The sequence below is a fragment of the Nematolebias whitei genome, chromosome 10, assembly GCF_014905685.2.
Source record: "Nematolebias whitei isolate Nwh7 chromosome 10, NemWhi1, whole genome shotgun sequence".
In the NCBI taxonomy this organism is placed as follows: Eukaryota; Metazoa; Chordata; class Actinopteri; order Cyprinodontiformes; family Rivulidae; genus Nematolebias; species Nematolebias whitei.
Window position 1 is genome coordinate 37,860,959 of NC_056507.1, and position 12,542 is coordinate 37,873,500.

Genomic DNA, 12,542 nt, shown 5'->3' on the forward strand with positions numbered 1-12,542 from the left:
ATACTTTAAACTCCCCTTTTTTCTGACCTCCTCTGTTAAACCATAATGTCTTTTCCTCTGGGGAGGCTGTAGTCTGAGCCTCTGCTACATTTTTCTCATCCCAATGATTCATTTTCTGACATTCCTCTTCCACTGTCACCATCTGGACTCTTGGCAAATAGCCAGCAGCTATCTTGGCTGCTCTGTCAGCTTGCCTGTTTCCTTCCGCTGTGTCTGATTGTGTAACATCATGACCTTTGCACTTCACAACCGCCACTTTTGCTGGCCACATCAAACTGTCAGCTAAATCCTTAATGAGTTCCTCATGTTTAATTGGTTTGTTACCTGCTGTTCGAAAACCTGCTCTTTTCCACTGTGGTAATTGTACATGAATTACACCATACACATATGCTGAGTCTGTGTACACTGTAACCTCTTTTCCTTTGCTCAATTTCAAAGCCTCAACGACTGCCTGAATTTCAGCTTTTTGAGCTGACTGATGACCTTCTAGCTGCCCTGAGCTCAGTACCTCATACTCAACACCATTCTGCTGTACCACAGCAAATCCTGATCTCAAAGACCCATCCTCACACCTGAAGCAGCAACCATCTGTGTAAAGTACATTTGAATGTGGTATGAGTTCAGTCTGTAAATCAGGTCTAATGCGTTCCTCCATGTACACTTTTTGCACACAATCATGTGCTTGTGTTGTTTGCATACCATCTGCCATGTTTATGCCTTGATGCAGGAACAATAAATTCGGTTCTGATAGGATGTTGCTCATGCGTCTTTGCTTTAAGGATGTCATTGTAAAGAGCTCAGAATTAACATACGCTACTATGTTGTGTGTCGTTAGTATGTGTAATGGGTGTCCCATGACAATATGTGCTGTTTTTGAAACAATCCTTGCAAGACCTGCTGCTGCCTGTGTACATGTTGGATGACGCTTCTCAGTACCATCCAACATCACACTTGCGTACATCAACACCTGTCTACCACCCCCCTTTTTCTGAAACAGAACACCATTAACAGTGTTTTCTGCTTCAGAAACGTCAAGAAAAAACGGGGCTGAGTAATCAGGCAAGGCCAAATCCGCTGCTCTAGACAAGAGTTGCTTCAAATTAATAAACACATGTTCTGCATCTGTGTTCCACACAAGTTTTGCTTTAAGGTTTCTGTTACCTTGATCTTTTACCATCTGTCTGAGTGGAGTGGTGAGTTCACTATAATCAGGTATATAGTGTCTGCTGTACCCAGTTAAACCTAAAAAGGATAACATGTCTTGTACAGTGGTGGGTTTTGGATGATGTAGTATAGACGCCCTGTGTTCTGGCGATAGAGTTGTACCTTTAGCAGAGACCATCCTACCGAGGAAAGAGACTTGTGTACGAACTGCTTGAAGTTTAGATTTACTAACTTTAAAACCTGCATCATGCAGGTGAAGCAGGACAGCCTGAGTGGCTGTAAGACAGTCATGTACTGTTTCAGAGGCTATCAACAAATCATCAACATATTGAACCAAAGTGGTGCCTCTGGGGAGTGGAAGCTGTTCAAGAATGTTCTTTAAAACATGATTGAAAATGCCTGGCGATAATGCAAAACCCTGAGGCAAGCGAGTGTATCTATACTGACAACCGTTAAATGTGAATGAGAAAATGTCACGCAGGTCCTCTGATAAGGGCAGGCAATAAAAGGCGTTAGCCAAATCAATGCAGGTCATCCACTTCTGGTTTGGTGTCAGTTGGGTCAGTGCAACATATGGATTTGGTACTGGTGACGTAGGTGTCTTAAGTATGGCATTGATCGACCTAAGATCATGTACCATTCTGTACTTTCCAGTCCCCGCCTTCTCAACAGGTAGAATGGGAGTATTCCAGTCTGAATGTGAGTTTTCGAGGACCCCTGCTTTCAGCAACCCTTGGACCGTGTCAGTCAAACCTTGTTCAGCCTCAGGTCTATGAGAATACTGATACAACCATATAGGTTCGTTGTGCGTCAGTTCAAAAGAGATTGGGAGGCATTTAACATGACCTACATCCTCAGGTCCCTGAGACCAGAGAGATGCAGGAAGTGTGTCTAACATCTGAGGAACATCTGAATGGTCAGTTTTTTCTCTGCCATGGTCTCTGGAGATCACCTCATGTTCTAGCTTACCTACATCATGAACAGCTAAGTCAATGCTATAACAGTCGGTTGATGACGAGTAAACGAGCTGAGGTATTTGTGTTGGGACCCAATCAGTGGCAGAGACAGCAGCTTTCACCATTGGGCCCAAATCTTTAGCTTGATGTGTGGGAGCTAAAGCTAACGAGACGTGTGGGATCGCTTCAGACGACATCATGTACCACTCCAGTTGAGATGGTGTGAGGTTGACGTGAGAAGCTACGCCTTGTGGACCAACTATGAGCCGGTCTGATATTAATGGCCACTCAGTGTCCTGCAAGTGCTGAGCAAAATGCTCCCTGTAACAATCGTCAGAATCACGGTCATACAAAAGAGTTACATGTAAAGGATCTAGAGGTGGGACATAGGGACGCAGAGCATCAAGCCATGGCTTCCACAACAAGTAAGCAGAGTAAAGTCCTGTGTGTTCAGGTGTCTCTGGGCGCAGCAACGCCCAGTAAATGTCAGCTACTTCCTCATGTATCGGCTGTACCAAGCACTGTGATGACAAAGAGGAGGAAGAAGCAGAACAAGTCCAGGTCACACCACTTGGTAAGGTAACACGTAAACCAGTTTGTTCACACATTATTGTTGCACCAAGTTTCTTTAACAAGTCTCTTCCAAGCAGGTTGACAGGTACACGTGTGGACAAAACAAATGGATGTGTCACTGTTTGAAGTCCTGCTGTTACTACGAGAGGTTCAGTTAGAGACAGTTTTTGTTGCACCCCAGCGAAACCGATCACAGACACCGTGTCAGCACTGGCATGTTCATCAAATCCCTGCTCATTGAGGGTTGAATAAGTAGCTCCAGTGTCCACGAGGAATGATAGATCTTTATTCATGACCCTCATTTTCACCATAGGGTCTGCTCCTCCACCTATGGTGTGATTACTCTGTGGGGTGTGTCATTGCTGGTAGTATCCACCTGGTGGCGCCCAAGATGGATCCTGCTGGCCAGAGGTAGGTGCCGGTGGCGCCATCTGGTGGTTGGGAGCTGAGTAGTGATGTGCTCCTCCTCTTTGGGCGTTGGCCTGCTTGTGATAACAATCTCTTGCCCAATGACCCGGTCTGTGACAGTAACGGCAAACATCTGTTGCTCTGCCTCCCTGCGTGTAACCCCGACCGAAACCTCTGCCCCGAGACCCCCCTCTTTCTCCCCACTGCCCTCTTGACCGTCCCCGAGGGTATACAACAGGAAGCGGGGGTTGGGCAGTTACAGGACACTGATAAGCAGCATCAGAACACTGAAACACAGTGTCAGCTTGTACCATCTGTTTTGAATCTTTCTTAGTTTGAACTACATCCCTAGCCTGTTTCAATTGTAACTTTAAGAGCTGCGTTTGCATATCTTTCAGTTCAGAGGAAGTTTTAGTCTCCTCATCAGCCACACATTGCAGATGATGAATAAGATGCCGTTCCCACTGAGCAGCATCTGCTGTGGGTAAATCAGGGTTAAGTTTCATTGCCTTACTGACTGCTGCGGGCACACCATCCAATATTGCTTGTCTAAAAAAATACTTTTGATTTTCCCCTTGAGCATGGCAGTAAGTTCTGTCATACCAATCTTGTTTACACACATCTAAATATGTAGTGGGGTTTTGACCAGGCTTCCAGGTGAACTTAGGAACCCCTGTACCTTCTGGAAGGGGATAAGCCTGTCTGAGAGCGGCGGCAAGTCTCTGATACTCCAACAACATGCAAGTTGAGTCAGGTATGTTACGATTCCACCCAGCAGCCCTCTCTATCTCATCCATCCTAGTAGAAGTTACACACCTTCCCAATAGTGCCCTCATGTCTCCCACAGCTAAATTAATACCTTTAGTTAAGGAGTCCACTACGTTTAACCACTTACTTCCTCCTTCTGTGAGGGGAGGGAGTTTGTCTACTAACGCCTGCACATCACCTAACGCAAGAGGTTTATAACGTATCTGATTTCCTGCCTGCAGAAGAGGAAATGAACCAGTACTTAACAATGGATCCACGCTTTCAACAGGGTTAGAAGCGTGATCTGGTGGTGGAAGAGCTGCCGACAAATCAGAAGTAATTCGTATTGCTTGTGGCCAAAAAGGATTCTGTACATGTGTCTGAGACGGGGCAGGCAATTGGTGAGTACAGGTGAGCGGGTTTTGAGACAATCCTGCACGATTCCTCCAACCCTGCAAACCCACAAGCAGGCCCTCTCCATCATGAAAGCTGTCAGAGGGAGGTGCTGAGGATGCAAGGATGGAAGAAGTGTGCGAATCAGGGTGTCCTGAGGGATTAACAGACTGACTCCACCCATCCTTAATCACCCATTGCTGTGTGCTGTTTATATTCCCTTCACCCTCTGTGTGGAATGGTTTATTGAAGGACTGTGTCTTCTTTCCTGGTGCCGCAAATAGTTTTGCTTTAACTGGGTCTAATGACTCCTCCATCTGCTGCGAGGGGGTGTCATTAACCCCCTCCACTTGCAACGTTCCCTCTTGAATGTGATATATGGGGTACATTCCTGTGGGGGGAGGTGCTGACTGATTGCCACTCCGGTTGTAAGGAGGGGGATCTGAACTACCCATTTCCTCCACCTTTTTCATAGGCTGTTCTACCAGCTGCGGTGTTCTCAACAAATGATATGAACCTTGTGCTACAAAAACCAATTTCAACCACTCTTTTCTTTCATAAATCACTTCTCTCATCAACTTTCTGTATTTATTCTTATGCAAGGCATTCGCTTCTCTCTTTTTCTTGTCAAATTTATCCTCATCACTCGAGCACTCTTTAATTTTATCCCACATCAAAGATATCACATCTTGTTTCTCTTCTGCATTATTTTCTATTTTTTGTAATTTTTGCACGAGAGCCTTTTTTAGCTTTTTATCATATTGCAGCAGCTCGAGAGCTTGTCTCACTATTTCTAATTGCTCTTTTACCGGTTTAAAACTTTCCTGCTCACATTTTTGTAACATTACACGCTGCACCTCTGTGTCCATTCTCACAAGAAATCCAACCACACAGCACACGTTTTTTTTTATTGTCACTGGAAAATTCTGGAACTTTTTTATTTTTTCTTCTTCTTTTTGTACACATTCACACTGTGGTCTTATATTTGACAAAAACACGAACACAGAATAGACAAACAAAATACTGACCACATTATCAACTTACACGCAAGTCACAGACGCCAGAAATATTTCACAATGGTCACCCTTGAAATGTTGTTTTTTTTTTTTTTTAAGACAAAATGTGTTGACTCCCTTTTAATATCCTAGAAGACAGCAATACTTGTGAACCCGTGACCTCTCTATTCCACCACAGGTCATAAATTATTTTATCATCAATTTACTTTTTAGTTCTGTTTTATTTTAATCTATTCGGTGCGTGCGTCGTATTTAATTAATTAATATCTCACCCAAGTCCCGTACTCACTTAATGAACTTCCAATTTTTAAGTAAGCTTAAATTAACACTGTTTTAAGTTAGACACCACCCTAACGAGTTTACAGTTCAACTCTGTCTCAGAGTTACAGAGGTAGCGGCGGATAAATGATTTTATCCTACAACCCCACCTCCTCTGGTCCAGAATCTCGTCAGATTCTGGTTGGCGCGACAATTGCGTGTTTTCCCTGGGACTGGTTTTATTTACTTTATCTTTATTCTTACAGTCGACATAAAATTCTCTATTTAAAACTATTTATTTTTTGAGAGTCAACCACACTGAGCAACAATTTGCCTATTCGTAAGTCCAATTTACAGATTTCGTATTTAACAGGCTCTGCTTACCTCCTTCTGATGAATGACGCGTCTAGTTCAGTATGGAAGACTCCGCAGGATAATTATTTCTCACATCTCGGTGGAACCTCCATTTTTGTTGTGATTTTCTTATTTCTCCACCCGAGTTCTGTAGTAACCGCTTCAATCCTGCAGATATCAGTCAAATCATTGCACATTAAATACGACAATGGCACCTTTAAGTTTATGAATTATTTAATAAGTAAAGTAACACAGAAGTAATAATGTTGTCACAGATTCACAAGTATAAACAGTGGGTTAGTTAAATGCAGTCGTTATTTTAACATATTAAATCTGGATGCATCCCTTAATCTGAAACAATACAACCTGCTTTTATCTTTCTCCTCCAAACTGCTCCTGGCTGCTGCGTCCCTCTCACACACACACGAGGAGACGACTCTTCACTTCTCTTTGTCTCAGAGAAACAGGGGCGTTCCTTCACACAGAATAACTAACTTTTTAGCGCGCTTTGAGTCTGTCTGCGTTCTGATTGGTCAGTAGCAAAAGTGGTTTACATCGTGTTACATTATATAAACAGGAAATGAAGAGCCTCTTCAAAGTAAAACAGGAAATGGGTCAATTTCAAAATAAAATAAGAATTAGGAGTCAGATTCTAAAAGGAACAAATATTATTCCACAACAATATCTTAGAAGACAGCCATAGTTGTGAACCTGTGACCTCTTATACCCACCACAGATGATAAGTTATTTTATTCAACAAATCTAATTATTAGTGCTGATTTTATTTTAATCTATTCGGTGCGTGCGTCGTATTTAATTAATTACTATTCCACCCAGTCCCGCACTTACTTAATGAACTTCCAATTTTTAAGTAAGTTTAAATTAACACTATTTTCAGTTAGACACCAACCTAACAAGTTTACAGTTCAACTTAGTCTCAGAGTTACAGGGATGATGGCGAATAAATGATTTATCCTACAACCCCACCCCCTCTGGTCCAGAGACCCGTCGATCTCTGGTGGGCTCGACTACTGCGTGATTTATCTGGGACTGGTTTTATTACTTTATCTTACTTTTATCTATTCTTATCGTCGACGTAAACTTCTCTATTTAAAACTATTTATTTGGGAGTCACACACACTGAGCAAATTTGCCTATAGTAAGCCCAATTTACAGATTTCGTAATCAACTGGCTCTGCTTACCTTCTCTTTATGGCGCGCCGCAGATCAGTGTGATGGACTCGGTAACTGTTTTTCAAATCTCGGTGGAACCTCCATTTTGTTGTGTTTTTTCTCTTATTTCTCCACCCGAGCTCTGCTGTTACCGTTCCCCTGCAGGAGGAATCAAGACACGCACTCAGAATACGACAGATGCACCTTCAAGTTTACGAATATTTAATAAGCAAAGAAAGTCACAGATTCACAAGCATAAACAGTGGATTAGTTAAATGCAGTCATTATTTTAACATATAATTAATTGGATGCGCATCCATTTAAACTATACGATACAACCTTGTTAAGGAGGAATCTGAAGTCGACCGTCTCTGCTCCGTCTGGCTGCCGCTTCGAGGAGAAACTGCACTTTTCTTTGTCTAAAAACAGGGCGTTTCTTCACACATAAAAACTAACTTTTCATCGCGCTCTCAAGCCTGCTGTCATGGGATTGGCCAGTTTCAAACCAATCAGAAGTGTGAGACATTGTGTCACATGATGTAAACCGGAACAGACTTCAACAGAGAAATCAATCTGTGGGAGCCTCTTCAAAGTAAAACAGGAAGTGGGTCAATTTCAAAGTAAAACAAGAAGTGGGAGTCAGATTCAACAAGGAACACAATCTTTATTTCACAACAATACCTTTTTATATTTCCTATCAAGCAGTCAAATGTCATGTTATACAAAGTGTGTGTGTGTCTTTCTTCCAGGGTTGAACTATATTTATAGAAAACGTTTACTAATTCTAACTATTTTACCTTTACATATAATCTTATATCAGCTAATGATAATTTTACAAGTTCACATTTGATATATTACAAGCAATCAAATCATGCCAGATAGCAGACTGATTAACATAAATAAAGCTAGAACATATTTCTTTAATTTAGACTTAATATAGTTTGACAAAATAAAATCCCTCAGGTTCTCTCTTAATAATAACAATTAGCATTTAATCGTTTAATCATTGTTGAATACAGGGTCGGTTTAGGTGAGAGGACACAGGGTTAATCGTCACAGTAAGCTAAAACAGAATGTTACTAGATGTGGGAGCAGGGTGACTTCAACTGAACTAAAACACAAATCAATTAAGAACACGCAAACATGAGTTAGATAATAATTAATAGTAATTAATTATTCCTAGAAATAAACAACTTTAACTCAAATCATTTGGTATCACTAAGGTATAATCACGTTAAACTGAAACAGAGCTAAAAAAAACAAAGAACCGATTTCAGGGAGCCATAAACTTTTTATCTGTGGAATTTAGAAACTAACGTCCTTCAGGGGGCGGGGTAGACCAGTAACCATGGCAACCGAAGGGCTAAACCAATCAGAAGAGCTAGCTTTCTCAAGCTTTCATAAAAGCCGGAAATGACACACGCCCAGCGAGCATTTCCGGGGAAGACCAGACCGAGACGGTTCGTTCTTAATGCTCCAAATATATGCATATATTTTACAAATGTAATTGTTTGTCTCTGAATACCTGTAACTCCTGTTTGTCAAATAAATCTTTTATACCGAGGGCGATGTCTCAGCTGTCTTGAACACGACGTAGTAACCAGCCACGACAGAATGGTGACCCGATGTGCAGCGAGACGCGGCCTAGACTGAAATTGGATCGAGGTGGTTTGCGGTGCACACGCAGAGGAACTGGGCCCGATAATTTCAGGTAAGCTGGTTAACTGTTTGGACCTTAAGGTCCGGAGTACTGGCTATTCGGCCGTAAACCAAATTCAAACCAAATTCAAATTCCTCTGTTGGTGTGTTTGCAACCATCTCCGGAAATAAAGATGGTTTATTTAAGCTAACTTCCGGTGATTCGTGTTAATTCTGACGAAGTGGGTTACGATATTCAGAGAGTTTAAGCGCCGAACGCTTTCTTTGACGTTTAGGTAGTGGTTTAGTTAGTTTCACAAGTTTAAATCGTGCCGGAGGAAGGCAAGGCCTGCCGGGAGTTCGCGTCGGACGTGAACGACATATTTCCCTTTTTTTTTTTTCAACAGGAGTGGCGAACCAGCCGTATCTCTGACGAGTGATACGGAAAACTAATCGGGGATTAGCAGTCGCGGGGCGCGTCTTCCACGACGGGTGTGACTGTCCGTCAAATTAGACGCCATTAATAATTTAGTTCAAAGGGAAATGTGGAAGTCTGGGACTTAGTTAGTTGCCAAATTTCATGTGGTCAGGGATCACATTAGTTTCGGACGTTGTAATAATTTTTGTTTGCGCCGTGTTTATAGGTTGTGTGACGGCTTCAAGACCGGAGGCGTTGAGGGAGACTAAACAATAGAAAAAAGGAAAAAAGAGGGGGGAGTGAGCTGTGTGTGGGGCCGAAACGAAGGGTTACTTTTCTCTTTTTTTCTGTGTGTGTCTGTGGGTGAGTGGAGCTTCCATATCCTGACCGAAAGGGGGCGCTGTTGTATAAGGCAAGGACAAGTCTGGACTCTGGGTTTTTTCATACCACAGACTTGTGTATTGTTTAATCACAATGGGACCGGCTGTGCATTTGAATTAAAAAGATTTGAATGCCTGAGTGTGTGAACGTTGTCATCAGGTGTGGAACTCATAAATGAGGTACATGTGACTCCTGTGGAAAGACTACAGGGTCAATACATGAGTTAAGAGCATATTGGTGAACAATATAAATGATATGGAACAATTTTGAATATGAAATAAGTATAAAAGTCCAGCAGACCAATAGCTAAAACAAGCAGAAATAATCTTAAAGTACCAAAAGTAAGTGGGTAGAGCTTGGGTTTCCTGAATTAGGCTGTAAAAGTTGGATTAATTTAAAAATAAAGGTGGAATTAGCTGATATTGGCATGAAACAGCTAAATGGTATCTGAAATGTAAGCAGGAATATTTGAATCTTCCAAACATTAGCTGAGAGGAGCACAATGTTCAGAAATTGGCAGAAATAAGTCAGTAGCAGTAAAAAACGTTGAAGTAAGCTGAATACAGCTTAAAAGAGGGAGGAGGTGCTTGGAGGTGGTACATTATCAGGGGTGATCTTGGCAGGATCACCAAGCATCATCAATCAATCATCAAGCAATGAACGCCATTTTCAGTCACTAAACGTTGGGAGAGAAACGTAATACATTGTTTAAAACAGGAAGAATAATCAGCAGCTGATTAGACCACAGCTGTCGGAGGCCAGACATAAACAGGGATAAGAGAGCGAGGTCAAAAAACATTTGTGTGTTCAATCAGTGTCAGAGGTAAAGGAGGAGGCAGTGACCTCTGGAACAGTTGATCTGCAGCAATGGTTTGAAACTCAAGGCCAGAGGGCCAGAGGGGGGACATCCCGTGTAGGAGCGGTACTTAACCGAGAGATGGAGTCAGAGGGAGTCAGCTGGAGGTATTGTTGGAACAGCTCACTGTGTAGGAAGAGGAAGATGGCAGACAGCCACTCACTAAGCGGGCGAGGGACAGAGGTAACTTGATAACAAACGTACTGAGCGGACAGGCAAAGGTGGAGAGCTGCTGACAGAGAGCTGCTCACATGATGCAGAGAAGGAAGGTAGATGGTTGAGGTGTCAAAGAGACCAAGTGGAAGAGCAGCACAGCTCACAGCATTGGTGCTAGGTTCAAACTGTTTTATCAGGGTGTGGATAGAAAGAGAAATGGAGTAGGGGTGGTCTTGGAGGAAGTGAGGCGTAGGTCTGACGAAGGCCTAAGAGGAAATAAGGAGGATGATTTGTTGTGGTGACTTCTGAAAAGGGAATAGCCGAAGGAAGAAGGACAAACAAACATCATAAACAGGTCAAATTAAGTTTATGACACATTGTAAACAAATTAGCCAACATTTCTTCTTGGAATTGACAATAAAATCAGGTTTTAAATTCAACTATAGAACGACAGAATGTAAAATAAGTAATAAACAAAATCCTTGACACTTGTAAAATGAAAAATTTATTCTGGTCAAAGAAACTCTAAACTTAACACAAATTGAAATGATTGGGTTAAATTTATCAGCCTAAATGAATTTATCACATATTGAAAATGTTGTCTAGAGTTTAGGAGCTGTTTCCTTCTAAGAGCTACCTAAAGTAGGTTATTTGTGGGAAAACACCAATTCTAGTGGGTAAATGAAATGACTCTAAACATCTTGAGATTTCACACAGGTCCTATGAGTGCATGAGGAGAACAAAGTTGAGTACATGGTGAGTTTAAGAAGTTGTGCTTTTGAACAAAGGTGCATGTAGACGTTTTGTGCAATGATAAGAGTCTCTGTGATGTCTTGAAGTGTAGACATAGTCAAAATACATATTCTAAAAGATGGAAGACATTATTTTGAATGGAATATTTTATGCAGCCGGCGTAAAGAATTGGATTGTGCAGTGATTAATGAAAGTTTTCACTCTTGTGTAATTGAAGGTTAAAACATCTGTTGTGCAATCCAGGACATGTTGTATAATGTCATCTTTTCTGCTATAATCTGACATGAAGTATTTCTCTGTGTATGGTAAAAAACTGCAAAATCATGATATACGTCATATAAGTTCATGATCTGCGTAACTCCTTGTACAAAGAGGACCAGACTACTGTTATCTTGCCAGAACAGATCACAGTCAGCTGGGGGCAGTGGGCGAAAAAACAAGACCATGCCAGACCACACACAGGAACATCAGCTGCCCCAGAGAATAACATCATGATATGGAAATCCCAATGTAACTGATAAGGTTGTATTTAAACGAAGCAAATACTTTTGTAACTCAGACGTGAGAGACGTGTAAAATGGATGTAACATGCATGTGAGGCATCTCCCTTCCAGCGCTGTGAAGGTAAAATAAATCTTTGTCTGAATTCAGAACCACTTCTCAGGCTGTGTTTTTGACTCTGTCTTCCTTCCACTGAACGATCTCAGGTTGAGGCAGTTTTGAGCTAAGTGTTTGAAAGTTGGTTCTCATAGTTTTAAAAGACCTCAACAATTTGGTGGAGGATGCGGGCAGCAGTGTGAATGAAGACAGGAGTAATTGTTAAATGTGAATTGAATCCAGGTAGACAGACTCTGTGCACCTGCACTAGCCGGCTAAAAACAAGAGGAATTTTCCTCACTGTATGGATGTGCAGCGTCAGTGTAGAATGAACATATGCTGATATATATTCATAAATTAAACGGATTCTTTCATTTTTCTGGACTGTATAATGTACGTGCATTGAATTTAATAAAATGTGGACGGAAACGTTAATTATCTTTGACTCACCAACGACAGTGGGTCATTTATTAACAGAATTAAGTTTAACACATCACACATTTACATTAATTGACAAAAATTGAAAATAACAACAGCTTATTTAGCAAGTTTTACAAGGAGTAAACAATACGGCGATTGTTTTCTCACTTCCAGCAGTACAACAGACATTAACCACACGGCGGTGGTTGAAAAACTTTGCTTCAGACATTTCTAAAAAATATCTGGAATGATTTGCTAGCAGGATAGAAGAATTTTAAAGA